This window comes from Canis aureus, chromosome 19 (genome assembly GCF_053574225.1).
Source record: "Canis aureus isolate CA01 chromosome 19, VMU_Caureus_v.1.0, whole genome shotgun sequence".
NCBI lineage: Eukaryota > Metazoa > Chordata > Mammalia > Carnivora > Canidae > Canis > Canis aureus.
The window spans coordinates 21,736,860-21,760,938 of record NC_135629.1 but is presented as its reverse complement, the minus strand read 5'-3'; the positions used below and the strand labels follow the sequence as shown (position 1 = coordinate 21,760,938).

General features: G+C 40.9%; 1 protein-coding gene across 5 annotated transcripts in view; it reads right to left on the bottom strand.

The window, feature by feature from the left end:
* Positions 1-24,079, bottom strand: part of FOXP1 (forkhead box P1) — a 375,887-nt gene that overhangs the window by 327,267 nt on the left and 24,541 nt on the right. The window contains exon 1 of one of the 5 annotated variants that reach the window (XM_077858066.1): positions 2,620-2,765. The exons of the other annotated variants lie outside the window; for them this stretch is intronic. The gene's annotated coding sequence lies outside the window, so the exon portion shown is untranslated. Of the gene's footprint in view, positions 1-2,619; positions 2,766-24,079 lie in introns of those variants that run through there. 5 annotated transcript variants of the gene reach the window in all.

The following is a 24,079-nucleotide window of genomic DNA, read 5'->3' as shown; positions in this document are numbered from 1 at the left end:
CCTCCAGTCCACCAAATGACACCTGAGGACCTACCATGCACCAGTGTCACTGGAGATGTAAAGATGACATGGCCAGTTCCTGGCCCACGAGGAAGGTAGCGATTTGGTAACTTGTCCCTGGCCAGAGAATCTCTTCTCTTAAAGCCCAGGAACATAGTTCAAACTTCTCATACCCCAAATATTCCAATCAAAGAACATATCTATCCTTCATCTAAGAAAAAAGAAGGTCGAAATGGGCCAATTTCCAAGCGACTGCTGCCTCTTTAACTAGAGACTCCTAACTCGTGGATTTTCAGGTCTTGTTTTTCAAAGATTTCTTAGGAAAACAGGAGCATATCAACACAAATTTGCCTAGCTGAAAAATGATAGTACAAGGGTCACTTCATTTTCTGCACTCGAGACAAGAAAATCCACTCAGAAATCAACTGCAAAGAGTTTTTTCTCTGCTCTAATAACTTCAATATTGAGTCAGGCTTCCAGAAAGAAAAAGCAAAGAGGGCAGGAAGGAAAGGAGAAAAGAAATAAGAGGGAAAGAAACCGGGAGTGCAAAAGAGGGCAAAAGAGGGGAAAAAAGGAAGGAAAAGGCACAGTTGTACAGTTCAGGCCTCTGGGACGCCACCCAGGCTTGCTGGTTTGCAATCACTATATTTGTCGTACTTCTGTCTACCAAGGAAATCCACCATCATTCCCCGGTGTCCCTTCCACTGGAGGTGAGGAACATTTTACTTCCTTTCTCCTTAACCTCTGGGACTCTCACCAAATCATGGAACCTAAGCTTGGGGTCCGTCCTGCAAAGAAAAACCGAAAATACTAGAAGGTAAGCCCCATGGTGCAGGCGACCCCAGGCGAGGCATACCCGGGGAAATTGCTTCAGGCTGGCGGCCCCCACAGCAGCAGCTCCACATTGGTCCATCTCATTTGGAGAAACTACTCTCTATTACCTGACAGAAAAGTAAAACCCTGGTCATGGTCATGTGAAAATATTTTATAGGTATCCTTTAACAGCCTTTAAATGTTGAAACCTAAAAACAATATTTGCTGTTTTCTCTTTGAAGCTCTAACAAAGCCTTTGTTTTAGATTTACCTTTAGTGTGCAATAAGAGTTAATAATCAAATCCATCCCAACCCCCACAAATGTTAAACAAAAAGATAAAAGAAATGCAAATAGCTATTGTCATGGAAAGTTAAAGTACCTGTCTGTATTTTTAAGTGAAAACTATTATCTCTATCAATCAAAATTTAAGAATACAATAGCGCTAATCACAGAAGGTGCTCTGACGGAGTTACTTTTCCTCATAAAAAAAAAGTATTTTTCCCCTTAAAAACCGAGTATAAAAGTCATATACTTACAATTAGATAGGGTATTTGTAATTTTATTATTAAAAACCTACAGCAGCCTCACTGTTAATAAATGCTTCTAAGTCTCTAGACTGATTTGTACCCAAGAAGACCCAACTCCCTACATATTTTAATAAGGTTGATGAAATTTTATTTAAATTCTCACAGTTTCCAACCTGCGGGGGAACAGCACACTCTTCTGTTGAAAAGAGTTACTCAAGCAGAGGCAACAGTTAACTGGTAATGCAAACTCCTTCTTTTAGACCCTGGACACAATTCCTAGTCCCTGAAATATCTTCACACAGGACATATCTTCCTTGGGTGGCTCGTCCCCTCTCCGTTGTGGCAATTCATTTTTGAAATTATAACACTCCAAAAGAAAGCATAATTCTACCATCATCGCCCAGAATGATCTAAGTGCACAGTACATCAATTGCTCTGAGTCTTTTTTTTTTTTAAATCCACTTTTTAAAAAGACCGGATTAGAACCTGAATATGGTGCTTTCTAAAGACAGTACGGGAACAAAAAATAGCAAGACCCCAGATAGTAAAACAAACAGCTCAAGATTAAAATTCCTAGAGCAAACAGTTAAGCCAGGATGCCATTATGCAGGCTGAGCCTGGATGGATGTCTCCTCCACCGAGGGGCCAAGAGGCTGTCATCCCCCCCCCCCCCCCCAGCAAGATCAGATTTCCTTCCCTCCCGACCGCCTCTCGGAGCATCATGGCCAACCTCTCTAGTGTGCTATTAATATCAATGAAGAGACGATTCGATTTCCACTAAAGAAAACCCTTCCTATTCCGGCACAGACCTTCGGGGAGGACCCTGGCCCGGGTGTAGACAATACAGCAGCAGAGTTTCACTGCTTTCTTACAGTTAGGTCTTAGACACTGTTTGAAGGCTTTTAGCAAACAATGGCAGCATTATCTCCAGGATAGTTACAAAACAGGATTTGTTAGGACAAAGAATAATAAAGCTGTTCCTCTCTTTCCCTCTGTCTCTCCTTCTCCCCCCACCCACCCGCCCCTGCCCCCTCCTCCCCGGCCCCGGTTCCCAGAGGCTCTCTCTGCCAGTCCAAAATTCAGCCTGGGTGCCTAGGAGGCACCTGTACCCGTCGATGTCAAGGCAGCCAGTAACTGCCGGCGGCCCGGGGCCCGGGACCGGCACCCAGCACCCAGCACCCAGCACCCGGGCAGCAGGCGCCCAGAGGAGCAGGAAAGTAGCCTCTCAACATTTGTAAAATGAAACAAAGTCTCAGCCTTGGCTTCGCACACACTTACCCGTTCATGGTGAGGAAGGGAAGCTTTGGGGCCGGAGAGGCAATTTTCACACAACGGAAGAAAGTTGAGAGTTTGGAAGGGAGAAACTACAGGCGCTGGGAAGCCTGCGGGCTCTCGGGGCTCCCGGGCTGGCGGCAGTGTGAGGAAGGACTGAAGGTATGTGGGCTAAACACAACAAAAGCCACTGCCTTACTCTAGATTAAATATGCAGGAAGAGGCCCCTTTGCATAAACACAAACACTCAGCAAATGAATAACTGGCTCAATCAGACGCCTGCTGTGCCTTCTACCTGTCCTCTCTCTGACAGGAGACACCGCCTGTTCCAGGGCACAAGGACTAAGCAGGAGACAGTTAAATGTTATGTTGCTATAATAACAATTAAAATGAATTGCATTCATTAGTAATTAAGAACTCACTCCTGGAGGGGGGTGGGCGGGTAATGGGGAGAGAATATAGTGCTATTGTTTTATCTCCAGCTACTCCAAAAAGAAGTTGGCATAAGACACATCACTGGACTTTTATCTTAGCTTGCATTTAAGTCTCTAAACGTGCAGTGAGAGTTAGAAACAATCACATTTTTCGGCTACAATGTAAGGTCAGAGATCTACCTTTTGTTTTTGGGCTTTGCCACACCACAAACCAGTCCCTGTGACCCGTACCTGTGAAAGGACTAGCTTATATATGCACAAAATTTACAGATCTAAAATATACACACGCATACATAACGCATATATGTGCATGCACATACACGTGTATATACAGTTACACGTATAAAATAATGACACATATTCAATTAAAGAAGATAAACAAAAAAAACCAATGCCACTTTACACTCCTCGGTTCACTAAGGATTTAAGGAACCTAATTTGAGTCTTCCAAAAATACATCCCAAACGCCTGCCTTTCAAATGTCATCAATCCATGACCACTCATTTAAAAACATTACCCATATATTAGAAAGGATGCTTTTAACTGAGTGGCCTCAACCACTTATAATTTCAATTAAATAACATAATTACAGTCAACAATTTTCTCCATTTCGGCAGAAAATATGCCATACCTCAACATAATTTGTCCTTAGAACCGAGGAATTTAAGCAAAAGGAAAAACACGAAGGCACTAGGAATTCACTACTGCCTTTCCTCAGCCTAAGGAGTCAACGCACTCACCTCTAACCTCTTGCTGTATGTTCCAGCTACATGTTGGTCTTAGTAACTTAATTATTTTTTAATAACTTTTGCAGTATTAAATGATTTCGATTGAAACATAAATAAGATTATGTTCATCTACTTCCTCCTAATGCCACATAGTACTATGGGGCAAAACCAGCACCGCTATTCTATAGGATGTGTCTACATTATTACTTGGACCAAAAACGGTAGGTCACAGATCCTTCACAGCCTCAGAGAATGTATTGCAATTAAGCCAGCCAAGGGAAATAAGGCAGCTTTCTATTTCGAAAGCAAGTTCTATTTTATTAACACAACACTGCTCTCTGGCTATATCATTCTACAGCAAAAGCAAATGAATATTACCGAAAAGTTTTTAAAAATTACAAACAAGCAGAAAAACCCCATCTCAAGCATATGAAATTATGCCATAACTTGGGAGAGAAGAGAAAAAAAATTAAAAGACTCCCCAACTCACTGCCCCCCCCCCCAAGAATAAAAACACAGGTTCCCTAAGAGGGGTTGTTCCCAAAGAAACTGAAGATGTCTATTCTGTTCGCTATTTTGTCTTGAAATGACCTTCCAAATAAGGTGTTAGATAACCTCCTTCCACAGACGATAGTGATCTAACCTTGATGCAAATAAACCATAGAACAAAATTTAATCAGTATATCACTGTGAAAAAGCCTTTGTCCATCCCAATGGAGCTTCTAATGACTGTTTTGGCAGTTCTGGCGGGTAGTTATGCTTCCTAGCTCATCTATATCTCATACTGGTTGAGCAAGCTAATGGAAGTGCTGTTAGTGGAATCCAATATTAATGCTCTGTATCGTGCAAACCTGGATGCAACTGAATATATTATACAATTATAGGTGGTATCTAATTCCATAGGTATTAGATACTGTACTCGAAATTAATATTTTAATGAGGAAAGTGAAATAAAGACGACAAGCCAGGTAAGGGATCCATGCATTGCGGCCCAGCTCAGCTTCTTGTGGCAAGAAGAGTGCTGGAGACTGAAGCGAGCGGCGCAGACACGGGGCTTGTGACAAAAATGCGTATGCGAGCTTCAGACGCCGAGTGACACGATACTGATGCACAGAGTCAAAGATGTCATCCTCGCACAAGCGCCACTGGCTGTAAGCGCGCGAGGGAAGGGAGGAGGAACATGGCGGCGGGGGGAGCTGCAGCGAGACCTCCAGAAAATAAACAGGGTGTACAGTTTCAAAGGCTGCAGACACAGACATTTCATTGTTCAAGCCAATTATCAGTGGAAAATAATAACAACAGATGGATTCAGAGTCACTGACTTTTCATATGCACTTCATCTCAGCGGAACAGATGATGAAACGCGAGAGCTATCTCAAAAAGGCAAAACATCTTTCAGTAAAAGAACTCTACAGTCCAGATGGGGACCTTCTAAGGCTGCTGATTATCTTCTTATAATGTTGTAAGATAGACTTACTAAAACATTTCAAGAACTGATCAGATATGATGCGTACAATGGCTTCATTATTGGAAGGAGTTGCCTCAGACTTGTGGCTAAGGCGGGCAGAGATTTCAATAAGGTTAGGACTCTAAGTTTCCTGTTTTCTCATCAGGGACTGCAGGTTCCAACTAAAACTGGAAATCTGTGCACCGCGGAGAATAAACCAGCGCCCGAGGATCTTAGGTTTGTGCTCTTCTCTCATTTGAGCGAAGAAAAAAAAGAGATCAACTGGAACTGCGAAAAGGGCATTAAATTATTCTGAACCATTCGATCACATGGGGGTTGGGGGTGAGTTGGGGGGGGGAGCTCCAAAGCAATTCCTTAGTAAAAGCATTCAGTGATAAAAATTCACCTCTTACAGGCACTTGGAACATCTTCACTATCCCCTGCCACTGGTGATCGCAAAATATAATTTGCTTTCAGTAGGAAATAAATATAAATTTCAAGGGTGGTGTGACAAACAGTTGTAATGAATGCCAACCAAACACCCAGGCTAAAGCCACCGACCTGTCTCGAAGCATTCTCACTTCACTTAAATACCACCAAGTCAGACTTGCTGATAAAAAAAAAAAAAAAAAAAACAAAACAAAAAAACAGGTAAACCGCAATCTGAGAAGCTGCTACAAGTGATAGAAAAAGTTAAAATTTCTAATCAGATAAGCCTCATTACTACTGGAAAAACATATCTATTCTATCTCCATCCATCCATCCATCACCAATTCCACATTTATATTTTTGCAAATATCTTTCTCTGAATTGACATGTCGTTGAAGTCAGTGTGCTAAAGAAAAAAGAAAAGCAGCTCCTCCCACTGTTTACTAACATACTCACCATGTAAAAAATATTTTTATGAACACACTGTTGACTTCACAAGTTTATAACGTAAGTTAAAAAAAAATTTTTTTTTTTTTTTAGAGCAAGGCTTTTCTTTCAAAGTACTCTTGCAAAAAAGTAAATTCATAGCAGAACATACAAGCATGAAGAAAATATCGCCAAGGGCAAAATTCTGCAACTGCTTTAAGAAGCAAACAAGAACACAAAAGATGTGTAATACAACCATCTGGCTCTCCTCATACTATATCAATGCCTCAACTTTATCCCCCACCCCCTTAGCCAGCCCACACCAATGCCACAAAACCAAATGGCTTCACTTATGTTTCCTGCATGGCAAATTTACACAATGCACTGACAATGCAAAAGTTGGTTTTTACACATAAACTAGTATCTTAAAATTTTCCCCCACTTCAACTATATTTTTGAACCTCACTGTGATAAAGATGTCCCTATGTGTATAAATCTGCTAAGGCTCAAGAGAAGCCCCCTTGAAAGCTTTAATCTCTACCCTCGTGCTTTCTGTTATAATCAGACACTAGATGTGGACCTTTGAAAGATGAATTCTGAAATTATTCCAATTAAACCTTTACTTTTTTTTTTTTGGTTCTTTTTGCTCTAAATTGTGGATTGTTTCCCTTACTTATTATTTGAAAGAACTTCACTCATTTTTAATCATCATCCTTGAAAGTCAGCAGGCTGACTGGAAATCTTCTTCATTTGTCTCATTCTGAAAACATTAACTGAGCAACTACTGCGGTGTCAGGAACTTGCTGGACAATAGATGATCAAAATCATTATTTTCCCAGAGAAGAGCAGAGCCTGCCTAGTAGTACCTTAAACCAGAAACTTCAGTTTATAGCTATAGATATAGACATAAGCATAGATAAAACCTTCCACATGCAGGTAGGTTGAAGCATTTTATTTATGTATGTATGTTATGGCAAATCTGTGGGTATCTCGTTGCTTTCAAAGGTGAGAATTAAGATTTTTTTTTTTTATAAATTTTTATTTATTTATGATAGTCACACAGAGAGAGAGAGGCAGAGACACAGGCAGAGGGAGAAGCAGGCTCCATGCACCGGGAGCCCGACGTGGGATTTGATCCCCAGTCTCCAGGATCGCGCCCTGAGCCAAAGGCAGGCGCCAAACCGCTGCGCCACCCAGGGATCCCAGAATTAAGATTTTTAATGGAAATCTTTGAGTAAAAGCAACATGGGTCATCATAAATAGGTCTTACAAGGGACAACAATCAAAAAATAATAACTGGGAAGGAGAGATTCCTGTAGGCCAACTCTCTGCTTTTCTGCAGGGGCATGTTAGAGGCAGGTGGTCTGTATCAGGCAAGCACTCTCAGTTGGAATCAAGACCTGCATGTGGGGGGCCACGTCTGGTTTACTTCTGCTTCCTTGCTGACATTAGTTTTGTACCTCCCCTGCATCCCTTTCCATGTTCCAGGATAAGAAAGCCGTGCCTAGTTTCTCAAGGAGCTGATTTTCGATTCCCTTCTGGGTGTTTCTGTCCAAGACCACAGAGGATCCTGGTCTGGACAGCAGTGGTAATCTTAGGACACACACGGCGGAGCTAGCCACCAAGCAAGGGATTCCGCTAATTGTTTAAGCCTGCACTAGTGTCTGGCCACCAGTTGGCAGACACAACCCATGGCTGCCTACCAGACCTAGGTTAACACAGCTGGAGCCAGATGACAAACTCTCAAAGAGATTCTTCCCATGGCCACATCTGGCTCCTGGCGGCTCCAATCTGCAGCTAAACTGATTTTGTTTGGTTTTTCTGAGAAAGTTCAGGCATCAGATAAAACCAGTCATGTTAATGTTGACTGTGTGCACTTCAGTTTGGGACACATTGTCAGAATACAAACTCCATGAAGGCAAGCACTTCATCTGTCTTGCACACTGTATGCCAGTGCAGAATGGTAGCTACATATGGTAGTTGTTCAATAAATACATAGGGAATGAGTAACACGAATCAGCATGTAAGCTGAATAAAAACATTCCTGTACCTCATTCTAGCTCCCCTATTCCTATTGTTATATGCAACACAGCTTACACCTGGGTACCCATAGAAAAGACCCCTAGTGGCTCCACAGTTAAATTTTATAGTGAGCGTGCTGACCCATGGAGAAAGACACTCAAGAATGAACCCACTCACATAGTCAGGTGGGCAAATCTCCCAAAAATCCTTCCCTGAAAATAATGGTCTCCCACTATTACCCATATCCCCACTTTATTGGTCCTTAAACTGAAAAACTTGGCTGCTATGTGCCCATAGGGCTTGCAAGGGACTGTAAAGTAGAAACTTAACTTCTGGCCACCAGAAAAATGCCAAACAATGAGGCAACTTTTCCTGGCACCTTTTTGTCCCATTTCCTTTCCCATGCCTCTCTTCCTGAATCCTCTGATATTGGCAGATCCCAGTTCCCCTTTCCACTCAACTCTGACCCATCTCTCGGCTTTTCTGCACCTCACCACCTCCCCCGGTCCCACCAGAAGCCCACTCATGAGCACGAATGTAATTTAGAACCAGGTGGGACCCGCCCTCCCTGGCTCCTTAGCTAGAAAGGTTTCTGACACTCATAGGATGCTATGTTAAGAATACTAATACTGATGCTGGGTGGCGAGGGTGTCTTTAATCCTTATAACAATAAAGCTCCACTGAATGGCCTCAGAACTTGATAGAGGACCAGGGACATTTGGTAGAAGCCTGGCATGGCTGTTCACATATCATGCTGCTTCCCCAATACAGCAAGTTAACGCTCCTAAAACAAGAATGGCTGAAACGGGCAGATGACTTTGACAAGCTCAGCATATGGTCTTCAGCGAAGCAAAGCTACTCAGAAGTGCACTAGATGAAGCTGTTGCCTGAACTCGCTCCCTTTTCTGTCATGTAAAGCAGCAGGGGTGGGGGTGGGGGCAACTCTTTTCAGCTAAATTTTTAAGTTTCTGAGAGGTGCGCTGTGCCCGCCATGCAGAAACAGTCCTTCCTGTCCCCCTTGGAAGGAGCTGTGCACCTCATAAACAGTGAGCCAAAAAGACTCACCCCTAAAAATGCCTCTTCTCTTCTGCTCCTATCTTCTGGAATTACTGTAAAACTGGGAGAACAGGGGCACCTGGGGGGCTCAGTGGGGCATCTGCCTTTGGCTCAGGTCATGATCCCAGGTCCCTGGGATCCAGCCCTGCATCAGGCTTCTCACTCAGCAGGGGTCAGCTTCCCCCTCTATTTCCTCTTTCCCCGCCCCAAATAAATAAAATATTTAATAAAATATTCAAAAAATAAAAATAAATAAAATACAATATAATTGGGAGAAAGGCTTTCCAGAACTCCACAATCACAATGAAAATTTAAGATAATCAAGGGAGAAGCGGGACAACAGGATGCCAATGCCTGATTCCTAGTCCTCCGCTGGGAAGGGGCCAGACCGTAAAAACCACCAAAGGAAAACAAAAAAAATTTTTGAGTTCGGGGAAATGTCTGGGGGGGTGGGGGTAGGGAGAGGAGGGGGGTGCCAAGGCCAACCATGAATATCTTTGTTTCGTAATGCTTCCCTGGGCTGCCTCAATTAATATTAAGTACTCTGTGATATTGTACGCTACAGCCCAGTTCAGCCCGGGATAGTTCTGTCCTTAGGAGCGCAGACTCAAGTGCCCAAGTTCAAAACTCAGCTCTGCTGCTTCCTGGCCTTGTGATCTCAGGCAAGTTACCGGCATTCTCTGTCCCTCGTTGTCCTCATTGACAAAACGGGCTTAACTATCGTGCATAACATGCTTTTGAGGAAGAAATGCACTAATGGGAAAAGTGCTTACACAAGTGGCTGGCACACAGCGAGTGCCACCCAAATGATAGCCACTGTTATCACAAGCAGGGATAATACAACTTATGTAAATCTCAAACTTCCTACGCCTCATTTCTGCTATCTCTACAAGCTGTTAATACGATCTGGTGATCTGCTACGCTAAAAGGTAGAAAAAAAAAAAAAGGGAGAGAGAATGTGTATTCGATTTTAAACTTCTTAAGGACACAGTGCTAAAATAAAATCGAAGTACTTGTTTTTCCCCTCCAGACAGGGTGGAGAATCACAGCTGTAAGACTGCAGTTTCACCCTACCTCAGTGGAGGGTAAGTCATTAGCTACGAAAGAGCTCCGGTCCACGCTCAGAGTCACCTGCTGATCCCACCAATGACCAAAAAGGATTTGGGGGACATGTTCAAAGAAGGCAAGAGGAGAATCTGGCCTGGAAGCGAAAGATATGGAAACACATTTTCTTGTACTTTTCAAGTCTGTGTGTATAGATTCTGTTACTGATTTAGGGTCTTAAACAGTTTGTTTATTTTTTAAATGCCTTTCAGCTCACCTTTAATAACATGTTTCTTTGACTTGGCTGAACTATGCCTCAGAAGAATTACAAGCGGGAATATGGCTGGGTGAAAGGTTCAGTGAACTAATCCACACCTGGTCCATGTAAAAAAAAAAAAAAAAAAAAGGCTCATATTTTCCATATAGAAACAAGTCTCTTTATATGAACCAGGCTTTTATTTAATTGGTGAGGCACTTTCCACACCATACAATCGTTCCTGAGCTTCTTCAGTGGGCTGGAAGAAAAGCCACAGAATCACCACCCAGTCATGCTATGGAGAGCTATCAGTGACAATGAGGTGGTGGAGGAGGAGGAGGATAAAAAAAAAAAAAAAAAAAACACAAATCCCAGTCAGAATGGGAAGGAGATTCATTTTACCAGAAATTCCTTAACCAATTTTACCAATGACAAAAGACAAGGAGGTCCCCCCTGCAAATGGACATTCAGTGAGATGTCTTTGTGACCAAAAATCAGTTTTCTTCTGTGCCAACTGTGGGACCCAGACCTCTAAGTGGAAAGAATAAGGCTTAGATGGGGAAAATCTCAGGTGAGAGAGAAGAATGAACACACTTCAGAGCTGAAAGGTACCTAGGAGGGGGTCTAGTCAAACTCTATCCTCCTGCGGGGGGGGGGGGGGGGGGGGGGGGGACAGACTCTGTGTGTGACTAAGGCCATATAGGTGGTGCAGGCAGAGCAGGAATGAGAGCCCCCAACTCTCCACAAACATGGAAAAGCAATAGCTAGAGAAGGTAGCCACTGGACATGTCCATCGTGTCAAAAGGATATTTTGGAGCAAGGTCCTGTGACCAGCAAAGAGATGTGACAGAGATGGAAGGAGTCACAAACGTCCCATAAGTTGTGCCAGGCCGTTCCATATGAAGCTAGAATCTAAACAAGCTAGCTCTCTGGTACGCAGTCATTCACTTCAGGGCTCTGACATCTTGTTTCTTCCTCAGTTTTATCCCTAAGAAAATTTCTTAAAAAAAAAAAAAAAAAAGATTTTATTTATTTATTCATGAAAGACACAGAGAGAGAGAGAGAGAGAGAGAGAGAGGCAGAGACACAAACAGAGGGAGAAGCAGGCTCCATGCAGGGAGCCCAACGTGGGACTCAATCCTGTGTCTCCAGGATCACGCCCTAGGCTGAGGGCGGCGCTAAACCGCTGAGCCACCAGGGCTACCCAAGAAAACTTTTAATCAACTCTGGTTTGAAAAGAAGTGAAAAAGAAGATATTTCTACACTCTAGTTAAGAGGGTGCAAAGTGAAGTAGAAAGAACACTTCACTAGAAGGCAAGAGAGTGTATCTCTACTCCTAGAGTACACTAGCAACTCACCAAGACTTTGGAAATCACCTCCGCCTCTCCACACCTCAGTCTCTTTGCTGGGAAAGGAGGTATATTCAGGGATGAGGTTCGACCCCTACACAGTGGTCACCTCAACAAGTTGTTAAAATATTGAAATACTCATACTGGCCAGAAAACAGCCTTGGCCCCCCAAACCCTTGGCCATGACCGCGCTACCCAGGATCTTCAAAGGACAGCGGGGATTCCATACCGCCCTGTGCCAGTGCTATGCCTGAAGCACTTCCATCCCAGAAGGCCAATACCTCTGCTGTATCTGTTGACTGCTTTGATCATTACGTCAGATATTCTGAGACCTTTTCCAAGGCTGTGATGCAAGACCACCAGGGCTGGCCTAGGCCTGGAGGGAGCCAGAAGCTGGGGTCCAGCACGAGACAGGAGGGCTGGGAGAAGCCAAAGGAGGAACCTATGAGATATCCACCTTTCCTACCATGTTACTTCCCTCACTTGGGGCACTTGGATGTGGGCTAGGAGTCATAAGGCAAATCAGTGGAATCTTAGGGCAAATTCTTAGGGCTAAATTGGCTTTCAAAAGCTGGAAAGAAATATATCACTGTGAAACAACACTCCAAGTGAAATCCTGAGCGCTGAGGGAAATTACCAACACATGTAATCAAATTATATTTACCATGGAAATTTCTAATAGCTCATACTTTCTACTCTGCTTTTACAACTCTTGAGGAAAAGGAATATTTCTCTATCCAATGTTCCAAATTTCCACAGCAGAGTTGGGGCATTATGCATGTTGAAATATATGGGAAAGGAAAAAAATTTCCTATGATTGTTTCCTTCAACCCTCTGTACCTTCCATGCCACCATTACTCAAAAGTCACTCAAACGTTTTGCTGGCTGACATGACGCCATGCAGTCACTTGATCAGGTGTGGGGTACCACATGGTATGAATAAATACTTATCCACAACCGCATATTAAATGGGAATTCGCAAAGGCGAGCTCTGGAGACAAAGACGTTTCTATATAGAAATATTAACTAAGAATTTAAGTAAATGGCCCCACTGGAAAAAAAAAGTTCTGAAGTAGCAATATAAACTATATTTAATAGCAACAAAAAATATTTTCCTTTTGGGAAAGTAATTTGGACTTCTAAACGTTCCTGCCTTTCACGTGACTTCGTACAGTATGGCTGAATTCTTTCATTTCCTAAAACACAGATGCTAGGCCCCAAAATTCTACTTTGCGAGAGTTAATTTTTTAATTCATCTTCTCCCAAATACAATACCCAAAGAAGAAACTGTTTTGGTACCTTCCTCCCCGCCCCATTGTTATTTTCTTAAGCGCATGAGTATCACACGTCCCAAAGAACATATGTTCCCAAGGAGGGGGGAAAAAAAACAGGCTCTAGAACTAATACACAATGAAAAATAAATTTAAAGCAGCCTTCTGGTCTGACATAAGAATATAAAAATGATATGAGCAAGAACAGCTTAGTTTACATACTTTTCAGTCACAGCTGCTGCTCTGAAACCACAATACCTTTAAAATGACATTTTAAGGAAACAGATACGGCACGGCTTTAGCCATAGCTAGATGTAGCTAACACCGAATTAAAGGGGCTTCTCTTTGTAGGCACATACCTTATATAACCCTGCAAGATGGCACACTTAAGGAGAGAAGAGGGATTCATTTGTAAAATAATATAGTGATAAATACAGTGAGTTGCAAATAGTTCTCCCCAGCAAGATTTTTTTTTTTTCTTTTTCCCATTAAAGTCACTGGAGTCAGACATCAGAACAGAGTTTTGAGGAGAGAAAGAACAAATCCCCTCTTCTTGGTTAATATTTAATTGGGTGCTAAAGATTTCTTAGAGAGACCTCTGCACCCCCAGTGACAGGAGACAGGAGGCTCCTCCTATCTCTGCAACAGATGCAGGCACTTTCCTGAATAAACGAAAATAACATACAATTAAATCAGGCTATTCAATTAATAAATTACTTCGGTGGACCTTGCAGGCCAAGTCCTATTTAATTACATAATTTAAAAAATATTTGCACATTGCAATCACTGAAATTGGCTTTGAGGTTTCATAATACACACTTAACACACGAGTTAGAGAACAAATTTATTTAATAAATGCAGGCCTCAGTGCTAGAAGGCCGTACCACTCAAACTGCAAAATCACTTAGCACATCCTCAGAAAAAGCAAATAAACTTTTCCACTATTTAGACGTAGGCTGCTGTTGAATGTCAGGAGAGGCTGGCTGATTTTTTGCATTTTCTCTGTCATGTGTTGCCTGTAAATCTGACCATTTCGAGAGGTCATTAGAATAGAGCTAATGGGCAAAATGGTTCCAGTTAAAGATAAATTAAAGATAAACTGAGGTGGAAGATGTCAAGCACCCAGTAGTAAAAACCTCTTGAGAGTAAAACAAAGAGAAGTCGTATTACCTCCCCATCTTTCACTTCTTACAATTCCAAAATCCACCATAAATTAAACATGGTTACGGAATATAGAGATGTGTTCCATTAGGAAAGCACACACAAATTTAGGAGTGAGGAGGACATTCGTAAAAAGGATAGAATTACACGGTATCCACAAAGAAGGCAGAAACCTTTCAAAGTGACTGTATTTCTTATGGTTGCATCAGGGGCTGTGATACTGCCATTAAGTGAATTTTCTAGAAAACCGTTTGACCACTTTGCCACAACAACTTGTTCTGCCTTCACATTTTGATGGAAACCTTTGTCAAACACATACACTTCCAATAACCATTGCTAAGTGCTAGTGAGAAAGTTGATAAACTCTCTGCAATTTTAAAATTTCGGGGGTGGGGTGGGGTTGGGGAATCCCTGGGGGTCTCAGCAGTCAGTTTAGCACCGCCTTTGGCAAGGGCATGATCCTGGAGTCCTGGATCAAGTCCCACATCGGGCTCTCTGCATAGAGCCTGCTTGTGTCTCTGTCTGTCTGTCTCTCTCTCTCATGAATAAATAAAATCTTTAAAAAAAAAATTTCTGAGTAAGGTTTAGGCAAAAGATTCTAGTGAGGCCTTCAAATTTCTGTTAGGAAACACAACAAGCAACTACTTCTCTTAGTCCCAGGTCCTCTTCTAACTCTTCCTTTCTACAAACTTCTGGAAAGAGCCATCCACGTGCCTGGTCTCCATTTATTCACCTCCCACGTCTCCTTCGGGCCTCACTGAGGCACTGAACCTTGTCACCAAGATCGTTCAGTGTTGAATCTTTTCTGAGTTGGTCCACTGGCTCCATTTGGCAGGGCTGGCCCTCTCCTCTTCTGCCACACATGTCCTCTCCACATGCTCTCTCCGTGACTCTGGCTCTCCATTATCCACAAACTTCTTCAGCACCCTCCTTCCCTCTGACAACTTCCCCTGCCATGGTCCTTTCCTCAGTGAACATCACCACCACCCACCCATTCAGTGAATGAGGCTGAAGACCCTGGAAGCAGCTCTAAGGCCTCCACCAGCACATCTAACAGCCATATCCCACCCATTCTCTTTTCTTCATCCCAATAGACTCATGAGCCCATGCAAGACAGCCTCCTGTCAGATCCTGCAATTGCCATCTTAAAGCTCACTCCTGCCTTTCCACTTGCTCTCCTCAAACCTACCCATAGGGAAGACTAAGTCATCTTGAAAAATACAAGTGGCAAAGATTTTTCAATTCCCAGACAGCTTTTCTCAACACATCTTCGTAATTTTTGCTACTACGATGCACCTCCAAATTGATGGGGATAGTTCATATTGCCTGCTCCCCAGGTGCATATCCTACCCCTGCTCAAAAAGTCCTTAGCTCCCCTAAGGCCCAGAAAGTCAAGGTAAAATGTCCAAAGGTACTCAAGAGGGTCTTTCTTGATGTTAGCTGCTGTCTGGTCTTCTGGTCGCGCCTCCTGCTGCTGCCCAACTTCCATTCAACCACCAACAGACACTACTGCATGCCCTGTACTCTCTCCTCTCCAAGCCTACCATCTCCCTCTGCCCCTGCTCTCCTACACAATTCTCACCTGTCCCACATAACTCAGGCATAAGTGCCACTTCCTTTGAAAAGAAACCAATCTCTTTCAATGTATGCCCTTGTCATTTCTTCCCTGTGCATACAATATTTGTCCTAATATAGCAATGATTCCACTTTATTACACTGCTCTCTCTAACCAGTAGCTTCTCCTGGTAACCTGTATGCCCATTATATTAAAGTCACTTAATCTCTTTTTTTTCCTCCTCCCTTCCTCATTTATTTTTTCAGATGAGATATAAATGATATACAATATTATATTTGTTTCAGATGTGCAACTAATATATCTTCCTGAATGAATAAAGTTGTTGAACTCTAGTAAACAAAATTAATGACAACAGCTCTTTAGCTCCTTCATAAAATCAACTCTTCCCAGTCTTCATTTGTCCCCCCAGTAAAACTATTCAGCAAGGCGAGGTCAAGCAGACTGCATCTGCACAGTATTTGTTCACAACTGTGAGGATATAAGAAAGGTTATCATGGCTGATATTTATGTGAATGAGTGGGATATAATTTGAACAAAAAAAAAAATCTTACGTTCCCTCGAAGTAAAATCATCTTATTGTTGATAATACAGTGAAAAGGAAATAGAATGAGCAAGGAAGCTATAAGGATTTAATCAAATAGACTTCTTATAAGTAAGAATTGAGATTCACTACCCACCAAAAATGCAATTACCCTCCCCCCACTAACAGTGCTTTAATTTAAACTCTGCACAAAAAAAGCTTTCAGGTTATAAGACAATTTTACATTAAGGTCTTAGATGAACCTTAATGCCATTCCCTCTCCTGGACCTGTGGTCTGCTAAACTTCAGCTTTAATAATATGATCATGCATCCCATCTCCAGAAACTCCAACTTTGCAGTCTTCAAAACTGCATCCAAGAAGGAACTGTCAATGGTCAAAGTCATGACCTCCAATCTTTGGCAGATCTGAGAATGGTACAGAAACAAGAAACCTGGCAGCAGTCAACAACAGCCCTCGACTTAAGAAATGACGACACGTAGGTGACCAAAGGATAAAAGCCAACCTCTTAGTTGTGAGAAGACCAGTCGGGCTACAAACAACAAATAAGGCCACAGGACATTTTCTCCACAGTTCATATTTTCAGAGACCCAGAACTAAAAATATCAGAAAAAAACGTGTTTATAATGCAATTAAAAATAACTAGAAGACATATTCAGATTTATTCTTCATAATTATGATGAGGCAGAGTCATTTAACTACTCTGATCCTCCATTTCTTCATCTGTGAAATAGGGTAATGAGACCTGCATGACAGTCAAATGTGATTTTATGGGTTATGCTCACTGGAAGACTAATTTGTCTGTTGTGCGTACAATGGTATGTGAGTCAGAGAAGATTGTGATTTTTTTGTACAACCCCTACCATCGTTCCTTTGGTCATATAGCCAACGTTAGTGAATGCCACTCTGTGCCACATGGAAGGAAACAAAGATTAAGACTTAGCTGCTGCCCTCAAGGAGCTCACAGTCAAGATCTGTGCTGTCCCAAACAGTAGTCATTAGTCATAGGCAGATATTCTAATTAAAATTAAGTGAAAAGTAAAAACACACTTCCTCAGCTGCACTAGTCACATTTCCACTGCTCAAGAGCCATGTGTGGCTACTAGCTCCAAATGGGCTACCATATTCAAAAACATAGAACGTTTTCATCACTGCACAAAGTTTTATTGAGCAGCTCTGGTCTAAAGGGAAAGACAGTCAAGTATGAGGTAAATTTTAACATACTGTGATAAATGATCATTTGGTAGAAAAGGTTTTATAATGGAGCTGATTTTCTCTAGAGCAAAGAGGGAGAGCTAGATGGAGCAAATCACATATGCAAAGGCACAGAATCATCAAGTAACATTCTGAGTTCCAGAAGGGAGTATAAGCTATTCTTGGTGACTGGCATATGAATGCATGGGGAAGCAGAGGCCAGAGATGAAGCTGGAGGAATAGTTAGGATCCAACTACGAAGGCCTCACAAGCCAAAGTAGGAATCAGGACTTAATTCACAAAACAGAGATACTGAAGCAGTAGAGTGACCCACGGGATGTGTTTTATAGAAAACCAACCGTGCAGTGGTTGTCAGCTCTGGAGATGCACAGAGAACTCCTCTGGAAAGCTTTTGAAAATGCTGATGCCAGAGCCTTTACCCTAACTAAATTAAATCCATTTCTGGGCATCAGGCCCAGACCTAAGTCTTAAAATCCCAAAGTGACTAAAGTGCAGCCAGGGTTGAAAACCAGTGGAGATGACAAAGAACTGGGAGTGTGATTAAGCTAGAATGAAGAAGTATAAGTAAAAGTCTACTGCAATGGTCCTAAGCAAAAGTGATGGTTCACCTAACATAGGAACAGGGAGGATGGGAAGAAAATGCTGATTTTGGCAGAAGTTTTTAAGACAGAATATGACCTGGAAACCAAGAATATGAGCAATCGAAGAAGAAAACATAGAACAGAACATGACAACTTCCAACATATGACAATAATGACCAAGATCAAGCATATAGAAAACTGAGCAGGTTAGGGAGGGGAGGAATGATAACTAACTCAATTTTACAGTCACTGCCTGCTACATTCTTCAGAGCATCTTGTAGAAAGGAAATATTTCCCTGGATTCTGCTAAAGAAGCAGGCCAGAGACTGGGGTACAAAGGATTTGTGAAGAGTGCTTGCAGAATCTATAAGCTTTCCTTTAAACTTCAACCCATCGAAAACAGCAGAAAAGACACACATGCACTTGCAAAGTTCTGCTCTATCCCCATCTACTCCACAGCACCAATGCCCACATCTGCCTGGCATCACCAATAGGCCACAGGTATCCTGTCCCAACATTACCACTTATTAATTGTATGGCTTTGAACAAATCATTCAACTGTCTGGATCTGGCCTTCGATTTCTAAACAGTCAAAGGAATGTGCTGACCTAGACCTACATGCTACCAAGAGGTCCCTCCAGTTTGAAGAGTCTATGACATTATACATTCTGAAGAGCAGAAATCATACATATAATTTATAGCAATTTCTATCATTTATATATGCACTCATTTACATAAAATTACATTTACTTATATTTCAGAAATATTATACACTCCTGAGATCATATAAAATTATACGTATATTATATGTATATATAATACATACACACACACTTCTCTTTCATCTTAAAGTTAGCCATCAAAAAAACATACTCAACAAATTGTTCAATCCTGAATATCAATTTTGCTTTGTTTTTCCTTTTCAATTCTGAAGAGGCTGCAAACTCTAACGCTGATAGGGACAGAGGGCCACATTAATGAGTAAAGTAGGCCAGAAGAAAAGACAAATTTTAGGCCACCCCCCAGCTAAAGTAAGCAGCCACCATCTGGCTCCAGGCCACAGCCACCATCTGAGAAAGTCGACCCAGTGTTCTTGCACTTTTTCATGAGATCCAGAAATCTAGGGTTGCTTTAGGTGCAATCCTTTGGTATTTAAATGCCGGCAACCAACACAAATTAGTCTAAAATGTGCACACCAAATACAACAGGCCTGAAGCTGCCAGTCTGTGACCTGCCACAAAGTATGCATTCTTCTGTGGCTTTTAAACCTGAAAAATATGAAACATGCATAAAACAAGAAGCTCTCTTAAGTTCCTGTGACGGTCCTGACGATTGGTTTTACCCTACGCAAGTATGACCAGCACCACCAGTAAGGACCTGAAGCTACCTTCACACTGAGTACCTATATAAACAAAACAAAACAAAACAAAACAAAACAAAACAAAACAAAATACCCTACAAAATGCATTAATTCTTATAAAACATCGTGTGGATTTGAATAGAGAGAACACCTGATAAATGAGTTCTTTGTGTACTAAATATCAGGTGGACTTTAACACTTAGTGATAAAAATGTGATGATTTTATATTCTACTGATAGCAGCCATATATTCCTCAGTGTATCCTAAATAAAAAAATACTTTATTTAGCAGCAATATCACTCTATTTCTTGTGTTCAAACAGGGGAAAAACCCCTTCTCTTATTGTTATACTTTTTTTTTTTTTTTTAACTTAGCAATCTGGCGTACATTAGCAGGAAGAGGCCAACTGTGCAAGGAATATGTCATTACTCTCTTCTTCAAAGCATAATGAAATATGATCTTCTGCTACTAGATCACCTTAAAACCAGTGCTTCAGTGCAGAGGAGAGGCACTGCTAATAAAAAGGGGTTTGTATTCAAGTGGATTGCTCTGTACATTGGATTCATTGGTGGGAAATCCATGGGAAAAGCATTACAAGAGGCAATGATGAAAAACAACAATCCAATAATAATTATAATAAAGTTCCTAGTGACTAAGAAAACACCTGGTAGCAACCTGGGTCCTGAGTTCCTTCTGTGATGACTATGATGGAAGAGTTGATAAAGCTCTGGCTCCCACCACCAAACCTGTAATAATTCTTTGAGGGGGAGAAATGTGTTTTTAAACTAAGTAAAATTCAACAAAAACATCCTCATAAACTTATCTGTCTTGAGAAAAGCTTTCTTGTCATGCTTACCAGTTATTATGTCTCAGATGGGTAAATATTAGGGTAAGTTTTAAGCAAATCCCTAAACTCCACTAGTAGCTGGGAGGAAGGAAGAAAACAAAGGATGCAGGGAAGATGGCATGTGCGAGACTGTCTGCTATAGGAGGGTCTGAATGAACTCTAAATCTAGAAGGACATACAGATACAGGAAGGGGTAGAAAGAGTTGGTAAACCAAACAGGTAATAGCAGCAGTAGGAAGAGAAGCAATAATGAGAAAGTAACACTTACTGTGGACCAGGTACAGCACTACATTGTTCTTATTCTCATTGAACAGATAAGAAAACTAAGGCTCAAGTTATACCACTAACAAATGGCAGAGCATGAATTTGAATTCTGCTGTGCATTTTAGAATTCAATGTCTCAACCACCATGCTAAACTATCTCCCCAAACTAGAAATCCAAGGGCAATATGGAACAAAACTAGGTAAAGACCAAACAAGAGGTGAGAACAGAAAAGATGCCTTCAGAAATGCTTGTGAAGGGCTAACTCTGATGGATCGATGATGGGGAAGAAGAGCTGAAAGGGAGGTAGTGATGGCCTTGCTATCACTCCAAAGACAGAAGCAAGACAGGCTCACTGTACTGAAAAAGTTTGCCCAGCCACAACATAAAGGTCACTTGCTTTCTTCTCAGCTGGCCTGCTGTAACAGAATTGACTTGTGATTAAATATATACTCACAAACCATGAAATCTTACCAACAATCAATTTCTAGACAAAGTTATAAACAGAGCAAATGACCTGATATAATGGGTAGTTCAATTCTGTAAGTATGTATACCCGTGTGTGTGTTTACTGATGATAAATTGTATCTGAATCTTAAAATACCTCAAATCTCTTGCTCTTTTGCTAATCAGCTCTTTCCAAATTAGGTGCATTTATAGGTTTATTTTAGTGAGCTGTAGATTTTTTTTTTTTTTTTTTTTTGGAATCAGAGATTCCCTCGCCCCCTAGACATTCCCTCACCTTTCCATACATGAAAGAAAGCAACACAAGTACCTCAAATATGGTTATCTAAAACTACACCAGAAAGTCTGTTCACTAGCATTAGAGATACCTGAAATGATTTTCACTGATGCAATAGTTGTGTTTAAGATGCAGGATTGGCTGAAAAGATGAATGGCAGCACTTAAGAGCCTCACACCTTCAACATCGCCTTTAGGTCCAAATAAGGTCCAGCTCTGATTTGATACTATGAGAAAATTCTGTTTCCTTTCAATAAGAAACATGACCAATTCTGCCACCAAAATAGTATCCCTTGCTCCTCAGAGTACACCTTTTATATGATGCCTGCTGGAGTACATTAGGGCAGCAAAAGGGATTCCAAGGAACAAGTTGCATGAACTTTTCTGGGCTTACTTCCTAAAAAAAAGTCTCTGCCCAATTTGGTGGAATTCTAGCTGAGACTTGCCTTCATTGCAACTTGCCAAATGGCAGTGACATTGTGAGAAGAGGAAACACGTAACCCTATCTATTCCTAATTATGGCATCTATCCTAATGACCAAAGACTCTGATAGATGGATACAATGATCAGTTCAGATCTCAGTGCTGAGGCTGCCTGGGTTTCTTGGACCTGAGCAACCAGCCTGGTGCTATTTAATAAGGTATTAAACAATGTGCTCCTGAACAACCAAAAGGATCAACGGAGTCAAAAGAAAAATTAAAAAAGAAAAACATACCTCAAGATAAATGAGAATGAAAATATACCAAAATTTATGGAATGCAGCAAAAGCAGTTCTAAGAGAACAGTTCATAGCAATAAATGCCTATCTCAAGAAAAAAAGAAAGTCTCAAGCTAACTTTATGCCTCAAGGAATCACAGAAGAAACAACTGAGCTCAAAGTTAGTAGATGGGAGGAAATAACAAAGATTAAAACAGAAATAAAGAAATAGACATTTTAAAACAATAGAAAAAGTCTGTGAAACTAAAAGCAGATTCTTTGAAAAGAAAAACAAATTTGGCAAATCTTTAGATAGACTCACCAAGAAAGACAACTCAAAATCAGAAATGAAAGAAGAGATGTTACAAGTGATAACACAGAAACACAAAGGATCATAAAAGACTACTGTGAACAAGAATACACTACCAAATTGGGACAACTGAGAAGAAATGGATAAATTCCTAGAAACACACAAGCTACATAGATTAAAACATGACAAAACAGAAAATCTGAACAGACTGATCACTAGCAGGGAGACTGAATCAGTGATCAAAACACCTCCCAACAGGACAAGACAGGCTCACTGTGAACTCAACCAAATATTCAAAGAATTGATACCAATCCTTCTAAAACTCTTCCAAAAAATGCAAGAGAAACAAATTCTTCCAAACTTGTATTTATGAGGAGAATTACCCTGGTACCAAAAACACAAAGGGATGCCACAGGAAAAGAAGATTACAGGTAAAAATCCCTCATGAACACAGATGTAAAAGTCCTCAATAAAATATTAGCAAACTGTATTCAACGATCCATTGAAAGGATCACACAACATGGCCAACTGGGATTTATTCTGGGGATACAAGTAAGGTTCAATACCTGCAAATCAAACAGATGTGATACACTACATTAACAAAAGTGAAGGATAAAACATGATCACCTCAATAGAGGCTGAGAAAATGTTTGAAAAAATTCAATATTTATGATAAAAATTGTCAACAAAGCAGGTAGAGATTAAATAGACTTAACATGATAAAAGCCATCTATGGCAAGCCCACAGCTTATCATAGTCCATGGTCAAAAAGCTGAAAGCTTCTCTTCTATGATCAGAAGCAAGACAAAAATGCTCACTATACCCATAATAACTCAACATAGTATTGCAAGTCTTAACCAGAGCAATTAGGCAAGAAAAAGAAATAAAAGGAAGGAAAGGAAGAAGTATCCAAATTAAGAAGTAAAATTATCACTATTTGCAAATAACATGATATTACATAGAGAAAATGCTAAAGACCCCACCAAAAAAAAAAAAAAAAAAACTGTTAGAACTAAGAAATTAAGTAAAGCTTCAGGACACAAAATCAATACACAAAAGCATGTTGTGTTTCTATACACTAGTAGTGAACTATGAGAAAGAGAAATTAAGATAAGAATCCCATTTATAACTATATCAGAAAGAATAAAATACCTAGGAATAAATTTATCCAAAGACGTGACAGACCCATATATTGAAAACTACAAGACATTAAGGACAGAAATTGAAGACACAAATAATTGAAAAAATATTCCATGCTCATGGATTGGAAGAATTAATATTGTTAAAATATCCCTATTCCCCAAAGCAATACACAGATTCACTGCAATCTGTATCAAGATTCCAATGGCATTTTTCACAGAAATAGAACAAACAATCCTAAAATTTGTATGGAACCATGGAAGACCCTACATGGCCAAAGCAATTCTGAATAAGAAGAACAAAGCTGGAGGCAAAATGCTCCCTGATGTTAAACTATATTACAAAGTTACAGTAGTTACAACAGCATGGTATTAAAACAAATGAACAAACAAAAAGCAGAACAAAATCCATAAATACAGAGAAGGAACCAATGGCTGCCAAAGAGAGGAGGTGGGGGAATGGGTAAAATGGGTGAAGGGAAGTCAGAAATATAGGCTTCCAGTTATGGAATGAATAAGACACAGGAAAAAAAGGTCCAGCATAGGGAATACAAGCAATAGTATTATAATGATGTT